Genomic DNA, 17,128 nt, shown 5'->3' with positions numbered 1-17,128 from the left:
GGAGGGTGGGGGTGTGGCGGCGGTGACGTCACGAGAGGGCGTGTCGTGACGTTCTACGACAGGAAGGCGGTGACGTCACGTGTCTCTGGCCGCCATTGCCGCGGTAGGGGAGAAGAAGAGGCGAGAGAGACCCGCTGAGCTGCTCAGTCGAGAGGAGGAGGAGGAACCGGCGCCCGCTCGTACGCGAACCACGCCGCGCGGCGAAAATCGACCATGGAGGAAAAGTCCTCGGTGAAGGAACTGGATCAGTGGATCGAGCAGTTGTCCGAGTGCAAGCAGCTGTCCGAGGGCCAAGTGAAGACGCTATGCGAGAAGGTGGGTGACCGGGCAGGCAGGCGGGCGGGATGGGCGAGGCCTCGGGCCGCAAGGCAAAGCGCGCGGGAGGTGTTCGTGAGAACGCGGGAACCACAGCTCGCATCGTCTCCCCCCCCCATTTACCCCGTGTCTCTCTTCCTCCATCCCTCTACCGGTTCCCGCACCCTGTGGTGGGTTTGTGGTGGGGTGTAGAGGCGGCGCCATAACGGGGTAAGGCGGGAGACTGGGCTAGGGGAGGCTCCGGTAGCCCCGGCTCGCTCCGTGTCGGGCGCTCCCATTGGGCAGGAGGCCGCGGGGTGGGGTGGGGACCTGCCGAGTTTGTTCCGTGCCGCCTTTCTCCATTTGCCGAGAGGCGCGACGGGTCTCCCCTGTCGGGCGCTGCCATTGGGCAGAGGCCCGCGAGGCCGCGGCGCTCCGCGTACCCCCCCAATTTTCCTAGTTCGGCGGCGGCTTTCAGTGTCGCCGCTCGCTCTCTTGAGACCGGCTCCCTCAACCCCCGCCCCCCATTCAGTACCTTGGGGACTTGCGGAGAGCAGTATAGGGGTGGCTCGAAATAACGTGGGCGGATATTATACCGTGCCCCGCATACAATGGTTTTATTTTTTTATTAATGTGTGGACTTGTACATTAACGTACGGATTGGATGCGATTGTACATCAAATGGCACTCGCGAAACTCAAAAATGGAAGGTGCTATTGTGGTGAACAAAACACATAATGGGTGACGCGTTCATGCATCAAGGACCCTGGATTACAACCATGACGGACCATTTGCTCGAAACGTTGCCAATGCAGGCCGATGTTATTGATGTATATTTCTGGGCGGGCGGACCGAAACGAAAGGAACAAAGAGACGGGGGTGTGAGCCTGGACTTGAACAGTAAGGGGCCATCGATTTAGTACGTACGCAAAAATGTCAACTTGACCTCCCCTCGCCCTGTACGAACGCGTACTTTTTACACCCCGCCGGACGATTTAGCTAATTTGAAGGCCAATATAGACAAATTATTATCGAGGCTTCACCCCCCCCCTTCCCGTTTACTATGCGTACATTGTCAGTAGACCCCCCCCCCCCATACACAAGCGTACTCATTTGGGTTAACCCTCCCCCTCCATGCGTACATTCTAAATGGATGCCCCCCCCACCTAACGCATTGCGATGGGGAGAGAGGGGGTGAGGGATTGGGAGTTCTCGATCAGGGGTCTGCAACCTGCGGCTCTTCACGACCGCTTCGTTGCGTTATTTTCTTCAGGGTCCTCTCGTGTTCACATGCATTGCGGCTCTTAAAATATCGAGTTGTTTAACGGAATCGGAAAAAAAATAATGGCTCATGTTATTATGGTTGGCCGACCCCTGTTCCTCCACCTTGTGTGCAAATGTTGACTTGCGGGGCTTTGAACAGATACGCTCCATAAAGATACTATTTTTTTACTTGTATTAATTTGAATGTTTACCTACGTGACTTTACCGAAAAAATCTAAGAATATACTATTTTTTTATTTCAAGCCTTCGTGACTGCAGGGATTCATATTCTTGGTTCTTTCGGTGAGTCACGTAGAAGGAAAATAATAAAATAATAAAAATATTAACAAAATATAAAAACAATACAAATTCTCACGACGTTTCGACTGCAACACAAGCAATCGTCATCAGGTGTGAAATCTTGATGTGGATTTCACACCTGATGATGATTGTGTTGCAGTCGAAACGTCGTGAGAATTTGTATATTTTCATTATTTTATTATTTCCCTTCTACGTGACTTTACCGATAGAATCAAGAATAACAATACTATTGTACTAAATGGGCCTTGTTGCTAGTATCAAAATATGAAAAAGCAGAATAGGTTTCGCCTTTAATGCCTTGGTACTGGATAAAGATCTCATTTTGTAGCTGCTCACCCCGAAACAAAATGTGCTCTGATTGTGCATTGTCTTTGTGCTGTTCGCCTTTTGGCGTGCTCTGGTATGACGCTCATGAGACTCGGCCCTAAAGAAGACTGCTGTCTCTAGGTGTAGACCAATCAGTTCCAAAGACAATGCAACATATATTATCAGAGAATGTTTGTTTGCATGTTCACCACAAATCCGTGTGTGGTTAATGCAGACGATTCCTTGCAAAAGATTTCTATCTTAACGCCTCCTGTTTTACTGCCAGAAAGGGTAAAACCTGTTCTTAGTTTTCATACCTTGTGTTGCCTCCGAAACGTCGTGATTTTTATGTTATTTTTATTTTACTTTTATTAATTTTAATTTTTACCTACGTGACTTTACCGAAAAAAACCTAAGAATATGAATCCTTGCATTCACGAAAGCTTCAAATCTAGAATTTCATACCTTTGTTACTGTGTACAGCATTATAAACGAAGGCATATCACCCCCAAATACTCGGGATCCACTGAATCACAATCCCAGCCAGCCCCCCCACATTGCTGTCTGCTGAAATCGACAATGGCCTCTCAAAACTCTCCGTGAATATCTGCATAGCCGGAAGTCGCTGGTTTTCTACTTGCCCAGGAGCCTGGATTCCTTCCCCAACCCCCATCCACCATGGTCAACCTTCTGATTCACTCACCAAACGTGTTCCACGGGATTCTGTGCTCAGTCCTATTCTCATTCAATAAACAAATTCTGCTTGTGTTTTCGATTGTCCTTCCAACGCACCTCCGATTAGCACGGTTGGCTGAGTACGGTGCGAAAGACGTTTCAACATACAATATCATAGCATCAACTATAGCTCATTCTGAAGTTCAACTTTATGCCGATGACATGATTATACGCCAGCCATCTACATTCATGTACAACTAAAACAAGACGATTTCACAACCATCCAAAAAATGTTATCGCTTTAATGTCACCTGAGTGAAAACAAGACCAAGCGTGTTCCTTTTATGAGCCCCCTGGTCTAAGAAAGCTCCGAGCCAATGAAAATTTGCCCATGACCACTCTGTCGCACAGCACTTGAACATCTTTCCTTCTACAACTAGTATCTTGGCATCTGGCTCGATTCTCATCTCATCTTCAATCTTCGTCAAGAGTATTTAAGAAAGTCATTAAAAATGTACTATTGGAAATTTGTAGAGAAACGAAATATCTTTCGCTAAAACATTAGATAGATGCTACCTCTGTACATGTCATAGACTCTGCTGGTGACATGCAAATCAAGCAATAACACCATTGGATTAGCCAAACCTTATCTCATTCTGCCCAAACTCTTTATCTTACAAACTACGGTATTCCACTCATGTATTTTTATTCTAAGACCATTTATCATGCTCTTTCAATTGGCAAGGGGAGATTCATTGGGTGCAAGATTATTTTCATGCATACAAGCATAACGCAACCCCTTACAAAATCCCAAGCGTTATTCATTACCAAAACCCTCGAACGTAGAAGCCCACAACACCGTGTCCACTGTACCAAGGACAGAAGGAATCTCTCATGGGTTTCACTCTCTTTTTGTTTATGCCCCAAGCTCGTGGTGTTCCGTCACTTCAAGAATGTCCCTTGGCTACTATCCCATTATGAATAACAACGCGATGCTAAACTTTCGATTCTTTGATAACTTCAATTGACTTTGACATATCCTTGTCGACTTGTATATGTTTTCTGTAACAATTCAAATTGTGCCATGATCGGACTAAAAAGATCTGCCCGAGCCAACTTGTGCTACAGATAATGTATTAATTAAACTGGGTTGTTTATTAAATATTTATAATTTCTCATGCGACACATTGGTGTCGCATGAGAAATTATACCTTTTTTTTAGTAAGTAAATTGTATTTGTTTGGTCACCCTGGTCGCCTCTTGCAACTAAGACTTTAACTGATCTCGATTTCTCACTTGGATAAACAAAATTGACTTAGTTACTGTGTTTGTACAGCATTGATAATCTGCACAGCATTGTTTGCAGAGGTTTGTTCGCAGATTGTTCGTGTTGTACAGGCCGCCCCTGGTTACACCCTGGGTGTGATAACCATAACATATGTACTGTTTGCTTAACCATAGATGTTAAAGATCCTGTAGCATCATTCATGAAAGAGTAGGCCAGTGTATGCTGGCGTCTTGGTCAAATAAAAAAACTGAAATCGCTTAATTGGGAAAACACCCAGCAATTAGAATATGTATTTATTCTGGAGGAATCCGATGAGTTTATAAAGCTCTTCACAGATGTCCAGTGTGGCGGGTAAAGAACGTTACAACAAACAATACAAAAACATAGTAGTGCAAATTACAAGAAAGGTAAACGAATCACCAGACGCTGTCTTCCCGACAGACCTGTTCTTCACCTGAGGACGGCTGCGTGCGTTGTGGCCGAAACGTCGTGAGAATTATTTATCATGTTTTATTTATTCTTTTATTATTTCCATTCTACGTGACTTTACCGAAAGAACCAGAAGATGAATCCCTGCAGTCCACGAAAGCTTAAATCGAAATTTAACCACCAAAAACACAATACAAATGAAACTTAACCATCCCCATCTTACTCGTTAAAGCCCACTGAGGTATAAATCTATTTTTCAGAAGCAACCTGGCCACAAATGATAGCTCAATAAAGGAGGACCCTCTTGAAAAATAGTCTTGAGACTCGCAGAGGATTTCCTGGATAAACAATTGTAATAGTAACACATGTTACAGTATAAACAGCGTGACTGCATACTGCGTTGATTAGTGTCTATAGCATAGACGTAACTACTATGGAATATTGATACCTAGACATAGCTACTGTGAATAGAATCTATACCCAGACATTGTCACCGAGTTTAACAGTGACAATGTGAATTGTCACTGTATACAGTATTGATACATAGCCCCAATAACATAGACGTTATTGCTACGACGTACAGCATTAATAATTTAAATTGAGAATCGCCCAGCCGTCATAACTCCTTTTTGCATAATGTCAATACGTAGCAGAATATTTCAAATGGATCGGCACTGATGAAGACTGCGCTAAATAATATCAATACAAAATTTAAATAAAACAACTGCGCACGCACAAATGAATAAAACTTTAATGTATTTCCTGTAACAAAACCCTGCTCAGGATAAATGACACTCAGTATGTAAAGAGACGATGATACGTTGCGAAATACAATTGCGACTAAAGTTATACGGAATTAGCAGTTGTGAATTAGATGGAAGAGGCAGGGAGCCCATGGTGATACGAAATAACCCGTAGAACACAGAACAGAACAAGCCGGCATTTAAATTATTCCATCATGGCTGTATCATAGCAGCAGCAGTATCTGTTGTGCATCTCGTCCTCCTGTCATGGACATTTGATTGGACACTACTGGCTTTGAGTATATATAACGGTTGGAACGGTACCGGCCAAAAGAACGAGCGGACGTGTATAGCATTGTTATTAAGAGTACATGTTCCATCCACATGCTTGGATTGATCCATTTTTAGTACCGCCTATGCTGTGTTGAGCCTCTATACTATACATACCACACTCATTGCACCTCCGATTCGGTTGGCTACGTATGGTGAAAAGAAGTTCAATATACATACTCATCCACACCAAACTGCAAGTTGTTACCTCGCTTCTATTTCTGCTTCTTTCTCTGCATTGCTGCAGTCTGGAATTCCTCCCCTCGTATTTCCCCCTCTCCTCCTTGTCTCTTTAGTTTCCCAAAATCTTTTTATCCTTGCTCAATTCAAGAAAGGTTAACACTTGTCTATTTTAACTCTGATCACGCTGCGTGTGTTGCTGGCCACTCAACATGTAGCAACCATTGCGTCTGCTCGGCAAATGCGTAAAAAATACAACATACCTGCTGAGTTCTGTAGCCCCCCGGCAAGCCACGATCCACTAACAGCCCAAAATCAAAGAAAATTTGTCGACCGCATCTGAGTGTTCAGCATTTCAATAATTTATACATTTTTGTTGTAATTTGTCTGTTTAGGAAACCACCCAGTTGATTGACATGTTGCATGTGGTGCGGCAAAATGTGGATACAGTAAAATCGGATGATATAGGGTGGACGCTTGGTCTGGATGGCTAAATATTCTCTAAAGGGGCTCTCTAGAACTCCCTACTGGAGGCCCTCTTACGCCAGCAATGGTGTGAGCGAGCATATTTATGTTTTCATATTTGAGTAAATGAGCGAGCGGTGCTGATGGTGCCATGCGATGCCGGCGAATCTCGCTCACCGTCAGGCCCCCCCCACCCTCTCGTCCCCATCTCTCCCCCCTCCACTCTCTCTCAGGCCAAGGAGATCCTGACGAAGGAGTCGAATGTGCAGGAGGTGCGCTGCCCCGTCACTGTGTGCGGGGACGTCCACGGCCAGTTCCATGACCTCATCGAGCTCTTCAACATCGGCGGGAAGTCCCCGGACACCAACTACCTCTTCATGGGCGACTACGTGGACCGGGGATACTACTCGGTGGAGACTGTGTCGCTGCTCGTTGCGCTCAAGGTAAAGATGGGGAGACAAACTATAAAAGCTATAAACTATTTTTATTTTACTTGTACTATATAGCTCTTTCAGGAGCGAGCTGGCTATCACCAACGATAGCCCAATGAAGTGGTTTATCATGTGTATTGCAGCCAAATACTCTAAACGAATGTTTCTAAAATGTTGAGGGAAAACCCGGAGGATCCGGAGGAAAAAATGTATGCGACCACGGGGAGAGTATGCACACTCCAAATATACAGATGTCAAGGTCGGGATCGAACTCGCGACCTCCTTTATACCAGGCGAGGTAGTTGACACCTCGCCACCGCGGCACCCCTTAGTTGGGAGCAGAGGCCACTCGTTGATTTCCTGACCCAGGGTCACTCTTTCAATGAGACGACATTTGTCTTTAGTCTTGTCCCCATTATTCCTCCTGTCCCTTTAGTTCTCGCACTGGTTAAATTAAATTTGTAAACTCGAAACGTGAAATTTCAACCTGTGTCAAACAAGTATTTTTGGTGATGTTGCTTTGTCAGTGTTGCACAAGCACACAAGACATACTCTACACATTCGTCAATAGCACGATAGCCCTAAATGGAGTTTGCTTGTGAAACAATGGTGCTTAAGTTATGCACTCCTTGAAGCCGTGTGTGACTGATGGACTGTGAATTTGTTTTAGTTTTGCCGTCAGTTCCATGACCATTAACCAGGCGGGAGCCTAATTGGGAAGTTACTGTTGGTTGCCCTATCGATGGACTCGCCCCCCACCATAGGAACGTGGAATTTTCACCACTGGCTCAGCATTGAGCAGCACCTCAATATGTCATGCGAGCCGGAAATCACTCTGACTTTTTACTCATGGCGCGAGTGTGACAACCACGTTCTCTTCGCGGCAGTGAGGAAGTTACATTTAGAAACAGGCAAATATAACCTTTCACACATGGCCTTCTGGGGGTAAATAATCCCAGCAGCACTGATTCAGCACAAGCAAGCACTGGACTGGTGTCGACATGCAGTGCGTCACCGTGTTTATAGGCAAAGAGTACTGACTGTTGACTGTTAATATTAACTACCTCGTCTGGTATACAGGAGGGTCATGGGTTCAATCCCCACCCTGTCGCCTACTGTATATTCGGAGTTTGGATGTTCTCCCCGTGGTGGTGTGGATTTTTTTGACTGCTATGTATGTATGCTATAATCGTCAACATGATAAGCCATTTCTTTGAGCCATCATTTGCGGTCAGTCACTGTTGAATAAGAGCTACGTAGCTCATTGAGCCTTACCTGGTAAAATAAAAAAGTAAAAATAGTTAAATGGCGCAAGTGAGGAACACGTTTGTTTAGCGGTGATAAATTACATTGAAAAACGCGCAACGCTTACAACTTGGGTTGCCACGAGTGTGTATTGCGTGTGCGCCGAGTGTGACGCGGCGTTTGCGCGCGCCGCTCCCTGGCAGGTGCGCTATCGCGAACGCATCACGATCCTGCGCGGGAACCACGAGTCACGACAGATCACCCAGGTCTACGGCTTCTACGACGAGTGCCTGCGCAAGTACGGCAACGCCAACGTGTGGAAGTATTTCACCGACCTCTTCGACTTCCTCCCCCTCACGGCGCTCGTCGACAGACAGGTGCGAGCGTGGTGCTGATTTTGAAGTTGGTACGATGTTGAATTTCTTTCGCACCGTGCTTTGCCAACCGTGCTAATCGGAGGTGCCGGGTAAGGACGACAAACTTAACGCTAAAGTAGTTCTAAAGAAATGAGTTGTCGTTTCTTGCTGTTGTGTATGCCTTTGATCAGCGCCAGGTAAGAGCCACTGGGCAGTGCAGAATTTAGCAGTGTGTCCTGCTGCCTCGCATAATTGTGCACTTTTTATAGTCTTAATAGGAAATCAAACAAATTACAGAGTTTTGCGTGGACTCCTTAAAAATTACTCCATTGAGGTTATATATGGCAGTCATCGCCTGGCACCCTTCCCCCACTGGTAGAGGAATAATCCGGTTGCAGACCAGATGCCAAGTAAACATTGTGCCGCACAGGGACAGCTGCCCCTTCGGGGGGTGGGTGCCCTTCTAAGTGTTTGAGATGTGGTGTAAGTCGCTTCACGCGTGTTATATTTCAAAGCTTTACTTCAACAAAAATATTCTCTGTACTGACCTCCATTGATTGGCAGTCGCACACAAACAGAAACCTTAAGTCGGGTAATTCCCTGAAACTTCAGCCTCAAGTTATCACTTCCCTGTTAGAACGCAGTCGGTAATGCTCGGCGCTGTGTGGCCGGGCCCCATCGTCCGACCGTTTGGATTTATTTTCGAATTTTAAACGTAATTTTCACCGACTCTCAAAAGAGAAGAAGAAAAAAAAACCACAACCATGAAAGGCACGGCTGTGTGCAGCAATGGACGGCCAGCAGCGCTCGCTCTGGGTGTCTGTGTGTGGCGCCAGATCGGATGTTGGGCAATCGTAATTGAGTTGAGATCATGTGAACGTAAGAGCTCGCTTGCACGCCTCCGGTGGAGCCGGCGCTGCTGTTCTGCTCCGGTGGGCTCAACGTGTGCAGCAGGGGTCCGGATATAGAGACTGGCCCTTGCTGGATCTCACATGGCGGCGGGAGGGGGGGGGGCAGGAGGAGGGTGGTAGGGGCGTTCTTTCTCAGTGGAAATTGGCACTGGGTTTTGTTGACTGTGCAGTGATTATCTTTCTAACAATTCTTGCCCGTGTGCTATAAGAGGAATTGTTATGGTTCGAGGTCATGGTTTGGTTTTGTGTGTAACCTCTCATTGTTCTGCTTGCTTTGGTTCACCTGTCCTTTGTCCCATTTGTCGCAAAGGTAACATTGGAAAAAAATTTGCATAAATATTTCATCAGTGGTGCCCCCCATCCTTTTTGTTATGGTGTCCCTCCCCAATGAAGACTGGTCCCTGCACTGTCACCCGCATACCCCCCCATCCCTCGCACAAGGCTACAAGGCCACAATACAGAGAGATCACATGTCCGCACCTCAAGTGCGGTGATAGGTATTTGTTTCATATCGTGTATTAAGTGTTTTTTGGCCGTAACACCACGCTGATGTGGCCCGCGCACATTTGAAATTTCTCCTGCATGGTGTCCATGCTGCAGCCTGCACTCCTCACTGATTGATTCTCACAAGCACAACAATTCCTCTGCGAAGGAGAATGAGTTAGCACTGCCGGGATGCGCCGCCCAGTGAGATTGGTTGACGATGGTGTGTGGTGGCGCACGTGTGCCGTGTAGATTTTCTGCCTGCACGGAGGCCTCTCCCCCTCCATCGACACGCTGGACCACATCCGAGCTCTCGACCGTCTGCAAGAGGTCCCTCATGAGGTACGGATACCCCTTCCCCCTCCCCCCACCATCCCCCTTCACGAGAAACTTGGACAAAGTCAAAAGTGATGACTGCTGCCGGCTCTTTGTCCCCCCTCTGTCCGACCAGCCTGCCATGGGATTCTGCGCCACACCATATTCCGTTGATGTGTTTGAGTTATCATTTGTGGCCAGGTTGCTTCTGAAAAAGAGCTAAACAACTCGGTGGACACCATTGGAACCTCATTTGCCAGTAAAAAATATGATAATTGGTTTTTTACCCTTTCATCTGCCAACAAAACTGACACCTTTTTTGCGCCTTTTGGCTCTAAGGAAAGCTGTATCGATTGTGGACCAATCAACTTGAAGGACGGTGCATACATTATCAGAGTTATGTTTTTGTTTGCATTATGACTGCAGGTATTGTGGTCTATGTAAACATGACTCCTTGTAAAAAAGGTGTCAGTTTTGTTGCCAGATAGAAGGGTAAAAAACCAATGATCAACTCGGTGGACCTCACCTGGTGAAATACAAAAAATAGTTTATTCTATAAAGCCTCATCTGGGCTCGCGGCTCGCTTTCAGGAAGGCATTGCCAAAGCGATATTTCAAGTATTGAGATCATTGGTCCTCCTATCCTCTTGAACAGCCTCTGAGCCTGTGGCGAAACTTCCACATTCCTATGATGGGAGCAAGTACGTTCACAACCACATCAAAGTGGCACTTGCGTTATTCTCATCTGTGAAAAAGAGATTTGTAACTCATCGGATTCCTCCAGTGTGAATAAATATTCTGATTGTTGACGCTGGAAGGGACGATGTGAACCGAGTAAACCCCCAACCAGGATTTGAACTTGCGATTGCGAGCCGCTCGCTGTGCTACTTGGCCACCTGAGCTTCTACTACTTGGAATTGGCCTCCATTCGGGCCAACATAGCGTGCATAGAAGAAGAAAAAAACATTTTAATATTCCATAATCCTTGTTTATGATTTAAGAGGCTTGCAGACTTAAAATGAGCTATGATTACTCAAATTAGGTGAAGAATGTTAAATCACAGGTTATGCTATGTGGACTGCACATGCGTGTGGAGTGCATGTGTGGCGTGTCTATAATGTGTGCATGTGACTGTGTGGTTTGCACTCGGGAGGGTAGTGTAGTGGTTGACGCACTGCTACGAAACCAGCGACCCAAGTACGATTCCCGTTCATTACCAACAAAAGTGAAGAAAATCTGAACCTGTCATGGGTCTCCCCTAGGTCGACTCAGCTTTAAATGCAAGTACCTCGTGTGCTGTGTAAAGATCATCACTGGGGAAACAAAGGCGGCCGTGTGTGGTCTTGGTCACCCACCCCTTTGTGTGCCGTGCTGGCTTTCATAAGTGCTCGCTAAAAGGATTTGCCCAATAGTCTGCCAAAAACTATACGGGAGGAAATGTCTTTGTGAATGTTGAACATTGTGTTTGACTGCATAATGTACGTGTTTATTGTGTATATTGTGTATGTTGTGTATTTTATGCGTAAAATGTTGAACGTTGTATGTTGTATCTATGTTGGGTGCATAGTTTTTGACTGTTGTATGTTGTGTAAGTATGAATGTTGATCGTTGTGTGTATGTATGTGGCGTAGGGCCCCATGTGTGACCTGCTGTGGTCGGACCCTGACGACCGTGGAGGCTGGGGCATCTCCCCGCGGGCGCCGGCTACACATTCGGCCAGGACATCTCCGAAACGTTCAACCACAGCAACGGGCTGACACTTGTGTCACGTGCCCACCAGCTCGTCATGGAGGTCACTACCCGCTTGCTGTGCCTGTGCCTCCCTCCTTCGCCCACCCCCCACCCCTTGCCATGCCATCCTCCATTAATTTGTTGATCCTGTACAGCCACGCTGAGACTCAAGACTCGCGATCAGGAGGGTCCTGCTACATTGGGAAGTTTGACCAGTTCCATTTTATCTAATATTTTAAAATGGTCATCAACCATTTTGGTGTGGCAGCCCCCCCAGTGCCTAACCCCCCCCCCACCCTCTTGCCCAGTTTACTTAGCCCACAATAGAGAGGTCACATGTCCATGCCTCTTAGTCAACGCAGTGATAGTTATGCATTTATTGTGTTGTGTTTAGCGTGTTCTCATAATGTGGCACTGACGATCGCTGTATACGTTTGATATTTCCCCTGCACGGTATCTTGGCCGCAGCCTTGATGATAAAAGGCTTTTGGGGGGCGGTGGCGTGCCGAATCTCATAGGTTGAAAACCAATATACAGACAAAACAGTGGGTCTGTCCATGTAGAAGTTAACGATGACTTTCTGATTTAAAAACATTCACATGCTTTGTTATGGACAATTTCAGATCATTGTTTGGAATTTCAAAATTTTCATGGTTCAAAAACGTGCGTAATCATTTAAGTTGTGTTCATGGCAACAAAAGTGACGTCACCCGATGCACGCGGCGGTACGTTATTGTGGGAACAGCTCAGAAGTGATGTCGTAATCGTGAACCCTGCAGCAGGTTTGGCAATAGCGGCAATCTACACGGCAATAGCGAGAGAATGTACGCAATGTTGGGTCGTGACCTCAATCGGTTACATATTTTCCTGGGGTCATCCAAAACAAAGCTATTACAGATGAGCATAAAGTCAACTGCGGTTAAAGATCTGTTTAAGCATGGTTTATTTGTACAAAGCAAAAAAGCAACACAATAACGAGTACAATAGGGGACACTGACAATAGGCAGCAATCGCCGTATTGTGAAATTAGACGTCGTGTCATTGAGAAATCTTGATATAATGCATCACGCAACATTATATCACGGCACCCTTACCCGTGCATTTTTTTATTTATCCAAGAGAGCCACATTGCCCAAGGACTCTTTGTTCTGCTCCACTCGATTTTACTTTTATGATGTTTTCGGCCAATTAATCACCAGTGTTTATACTTGTGGGTGAAAACCCACCGATGAAAATATGGACACTTAGTCCACTTGTGTGTACACCTTCTGCATGGCACCTCGACGCCCGCGGGAATGTATATTCGGAACGTTTACACGATCCACCAATCCGCGTTGCTGGAGTACAGACCACGCGCATATCCTCCGCTGCTCGCTCGGTGATGGCGTGCGCTTTGCTCCACAGGGTTACAACTGGTGCCACGATCGCAACGTTGTTACCATCTTCAGCGCGCCCAACTACTGCTACCGCTGCGGCAATCAGGCGGCCATCATGGAGCTCGATGACACTCTCAAGTACTCTTTGTGAGTCGTCCGTTGCGCACGCGCGCAGATTACGCGGCACACACAGGTTACTCGCACACGGGTTGCATGCACACGTCAAAAGCTTGCGTCTCGTAACCCGCAAAATAATGGGGTACGTGTGTGGCAAGATTTGAATTACTGGGGACCCTTGTACAAGACCACTTGCGCAATTCTAAAAATGTTTTTAGCAAAAAGTATAAGCGATTCTAAATATGCTCCCGACGCCATTAATATTCATAATAATGGTATTTTACTTAAATTAATGATGAATGGGATGTGCATTAATAACAGAAATGTACTTATCCAACCACGTAACCGGCTGAAGTGCACAAAGCGACGATGATATCACGGCGAGAGTGTGCGGTTGGTTGAGGTTGAGCGGCACTTGCGAGAGACACGAGGTGGGGGTGGAGGGTGGGGAGAATGTTTTGATGTTTGCCTGGTGTCTGCCTCCCCCCCCCCACAGCCTGCAGTTTGACCCAGCCCCTCGGCGAGGGGAACCTCATGTCACTCGCCGCACCCCCGACTACTTCCTGTAATGGCGCCAGAAGCTCTTCCTGCAGGGCAAGGGCCTCCGTCCGCGTCGCAAACCGTTTTCAGTGGAGCTCTCAACCCTTGTCTCACCGTCCCCTCGCGGGACCGCTCTTGTTTTATAAGCGTCAACCTCATCTTAACGACGATCGCCGACGCTCCCCGCCCACACTTCAGTCAGTCGAACACGGCAGTACGCCTTTTTACGATCCACACGACGGCAGGCTACATGTTAACGACGTTGTTGTGAAGTCCTTTTGAAGCACTTTACTTCGACGTTGTTCGTACGGAACGATCATTTCAATGCAGTCCGTTCGTTTGGAAAACACGCAAATGCTACCACCCATCGGTATTCCGCATGAACAAAATAAGTGCAGACGCTGTTAGGAATCCACTTGTGCTTGTGACTACTGCTGAAGTGTGGGAAGGAGTTCTGGGGGTTGCAGAGAAATACATACATTCACACTTGATTGATTCTCTCTCTAACATTCTATATTTTGTTTGTATTCGTTCTCTCTGCTGAATGTCTATTTTTATTGATTAACAGGGCTGGGATGAAGCTGTCTTCAGGCTTCAAAACGTTTTTGCCTCTATTTCAGAGGTCAAAGATAATGTTAAAGGCTAAATACGTACGCTTTTTAATTGTTTTACTGTGAGATCTGCTGTGGAAGTTTGTATCAGAGCAAGGTGGCCTGCGACCATGTCTCCCCCCCCCCCACCCATCCGCCCCCCTCACTCGCGGCCTCCTTGCCGCAACCAAAGTATTTTGATGCGATTCAAACTGCAGCTCGGCTTAGTCATCCAAGTTTCGGCCCCTGTCCCCCTTTGCGTTTAAGTCTTAAGGCCGCTTTTCGCTTGCACGACACCGCCCCGCTCCCCCGGTGGGTGCCCGCACCACCGCAGAACCCCTCCACTGTAGTAGACCCCACCGGATGAGAGAGAGGAAGAGATAAATTACCCGAAGTAGCCATCTCGGTTTGAGTGGTACGGTTACTCTGGCAGGGCTAACGCCTTGCCCTCGGCCCTGCACGACAGAAAGGAGGTCATGCGACACCTGCGAGAAGTCACACGTCCACCGCGATCTCCTGGATCTGGTTGTGGGTGATGGTGACGGCACCTGTGCTGTGCAGAGCTGACGGTAGGAGAATCCGTGGCCTTCATGGTGCTATCCACCGCACACTGACCCAGAAGCAGCTAGACCTTCCCCACGAACCAGTCGCCCCCAGGGTTTTTAACCACCAAGAAGTCACCAGTGGCACGGCCCTGCATCTTGTTCCCAGTGTCATTGGTTGCGGGAGATGATGATGACGCGGGGCCTTCGAGGTTTGTATCACAAATGAAGAAATACAATTTATTTCCGTCCCAAGCACTGAAGGTTCAAGTGGTTTCGGCCTCGCGCTCCCTCTGCACGTTTTCGTGATGCTTTGAGCTGCCTTGGCCGCCGCTGCTGAGAGTACTTGAAGGTGTCTTTGGTCGGAGGAACTCCCCGAGGCTCTTGCTGCTAGACTGGTCTGCGAGTCACCTCGGTCATGCGCCACTGGTCACGCTCGGGCCACAAATGCAGACTCGTGCGTGTGGTCTCGACTGGGGTAGCTGCAACCCCAAATTACTCTTTTGTTTTAAGCCTCGCATGTGTGTTCACGCTCGACTGCGGTGACCAATGGGAACAAATAAACCTTATAACTGCACGTGCCGCGTGATTGCATAGTTGGACAGGAGTGTTCATGTAACGTTAACAACCAGAAATGGCAATCTCTGAAAAGGGCTTTTGTGTAAGATGCACGCAGGATGTGGGCAGCACACTAGCCAACCAAATTCTAGCCTTACACCGACGGAGGAAGCGTAGTCGTCGCGCAGGCCCTGCTAGATTACTCGTAATCTGCAATTCCTCTTAAAACCTTACATAGCAACAGCAACAACCCTGCCATCACTGACTGCCGTGGGTAGGCCTTTGCCCACAATTGCTCGTTATTGATCTAAGTTGGCATGATGGATACGAAATGATGGCCCATTACCTGAACCAACTAGCCACAAGTACGAAACCCGCATACGATCCCTACTCAATCCCACCTTAGTGCGTCACCAGAGGACCCTCTGTTCACTTCTCCACTTTTTTGGTTCCAGGACCACTTTTACCATGGGCAGGTTCAATCATTAGCCGTGGTGATAGGTACATGGGCCAGAACAGGATTATCGCACCACTCGAGATGGCTAAATCTACCCATTTCTCTATGGTCCATGAAAGAGAATTGGTAAACTAATTGTTCATGAATATTGCTTTTTTCTGTCAAAATAGCAATGTTTTTCCACCCCATTACCCCAAGTGAAATTTTTTGTTGCATGCTGCATGAAATTCATTAATTGAATTTTGCTTTAAAAGAGAACAAGAAAATTACACAACCCAGAAACCAAACTGCTCTGCTAGCTAACCACTGAGCTAGTCCGCTTTAGACCCGTCTTGGGCAGCCCAAGAGACACCGTGTGTGTATCTTGATCGAGACGAGCTTCAGCTCGTATTGTGGGCTGTTTGATATTTAGGGTGATGTATGTGCACTGGCCATTGGTTTGGGACCGTGGGCTGGAATTTACCTTGAGCTGCATGCGTGGAGAAGCGTCGGTCTTTACGTCAGTGGGCTTGGCGTTGTGCAACACGAGAGCTCTGTTTGCACGAAGGACAGTAAACCGGTTTAGTGCAACAATTGACTACACTTGTAAATCCACGTTGGTGAAACCGATTTGACAATCTTTGGCTTAAAACCAGTTTGGTGTTACCGAATTTTGAGTTAAACGTTTCAATCAAACCGGTTTAGGGCAACTAATGTCAATCAGGTGATATCCTTCAACCTTGGAGATGAATGATCCATTTGAGAACAATGAAAACCTTCTGCGAGGCCAACCTCCGTTCATTGGGTTTGATTACTTACCAAACTGGTCCTATAGAACTGTGAAACTCCACATTTAGTTCATCACGGCCCAACTGAAAGGAACTAGTTTTCAAATGTATACATAATTAGTCAAAATTGTTTCACTCCGAAGTCTTTATCTTGTGTCGATGGGAGTCGTCTCAACTGTCGTTGCTAAAAGATGGTCCAATCTGTCGTAAATGGGGAAACAATCGTAATGGAATAAGTGCAGGTCGGAAAACCGTAGCTTTCAAATAACACCCGACATGTTTGAAGCAACAGCCTCCATGTGTATGTAAAACATTGATGGTGCATCTGGAACTGCTGATGCGTTTTGCATATACGTAGAGGCTGTGGCCTTACTGCAGTTTCCATTGCCGTGCGTGGGACTGCGGTGGGGTGAGAA

The 17,128-nt window shown here is 46.9% G+C and overlaps 1 pseudogene; it reads left to right on the top strand.

Annotated features, from left to right (window-relative positions):
* Nucleotides 1-71: 71 nt before the first annotated feature.
* On the top strand, nucleotides 72-13,998 carry LOC133354375 (serine/threonine-protein phosphatase 2A catalytic subunit alpha isoform-like; annotated as a pseudogene).
* Nucleotides 13,999-17,128: the final 3,130 nt, after the last annotated feature.

Source organism: Lethenteron reissneri, chromosome 47 (assembly GCF_015708825.2).
Source record: "Lethenteron reissneri isolate LAM-NWPU_2019-01 chromosome 47, ASM1570882v1, whole genome shotgun sequence".
NCBI lineage: Eukaryota > Metazoa > Chordata > Hyperoartia > Petromyzontiformes > Petromyzontidae > Lethenteron > Lethenteron reissneri.
Note: the sequence above shows the minus strand (reverse complement) of the source record. Positions and strands in the feature narration are given on the sequence as shown.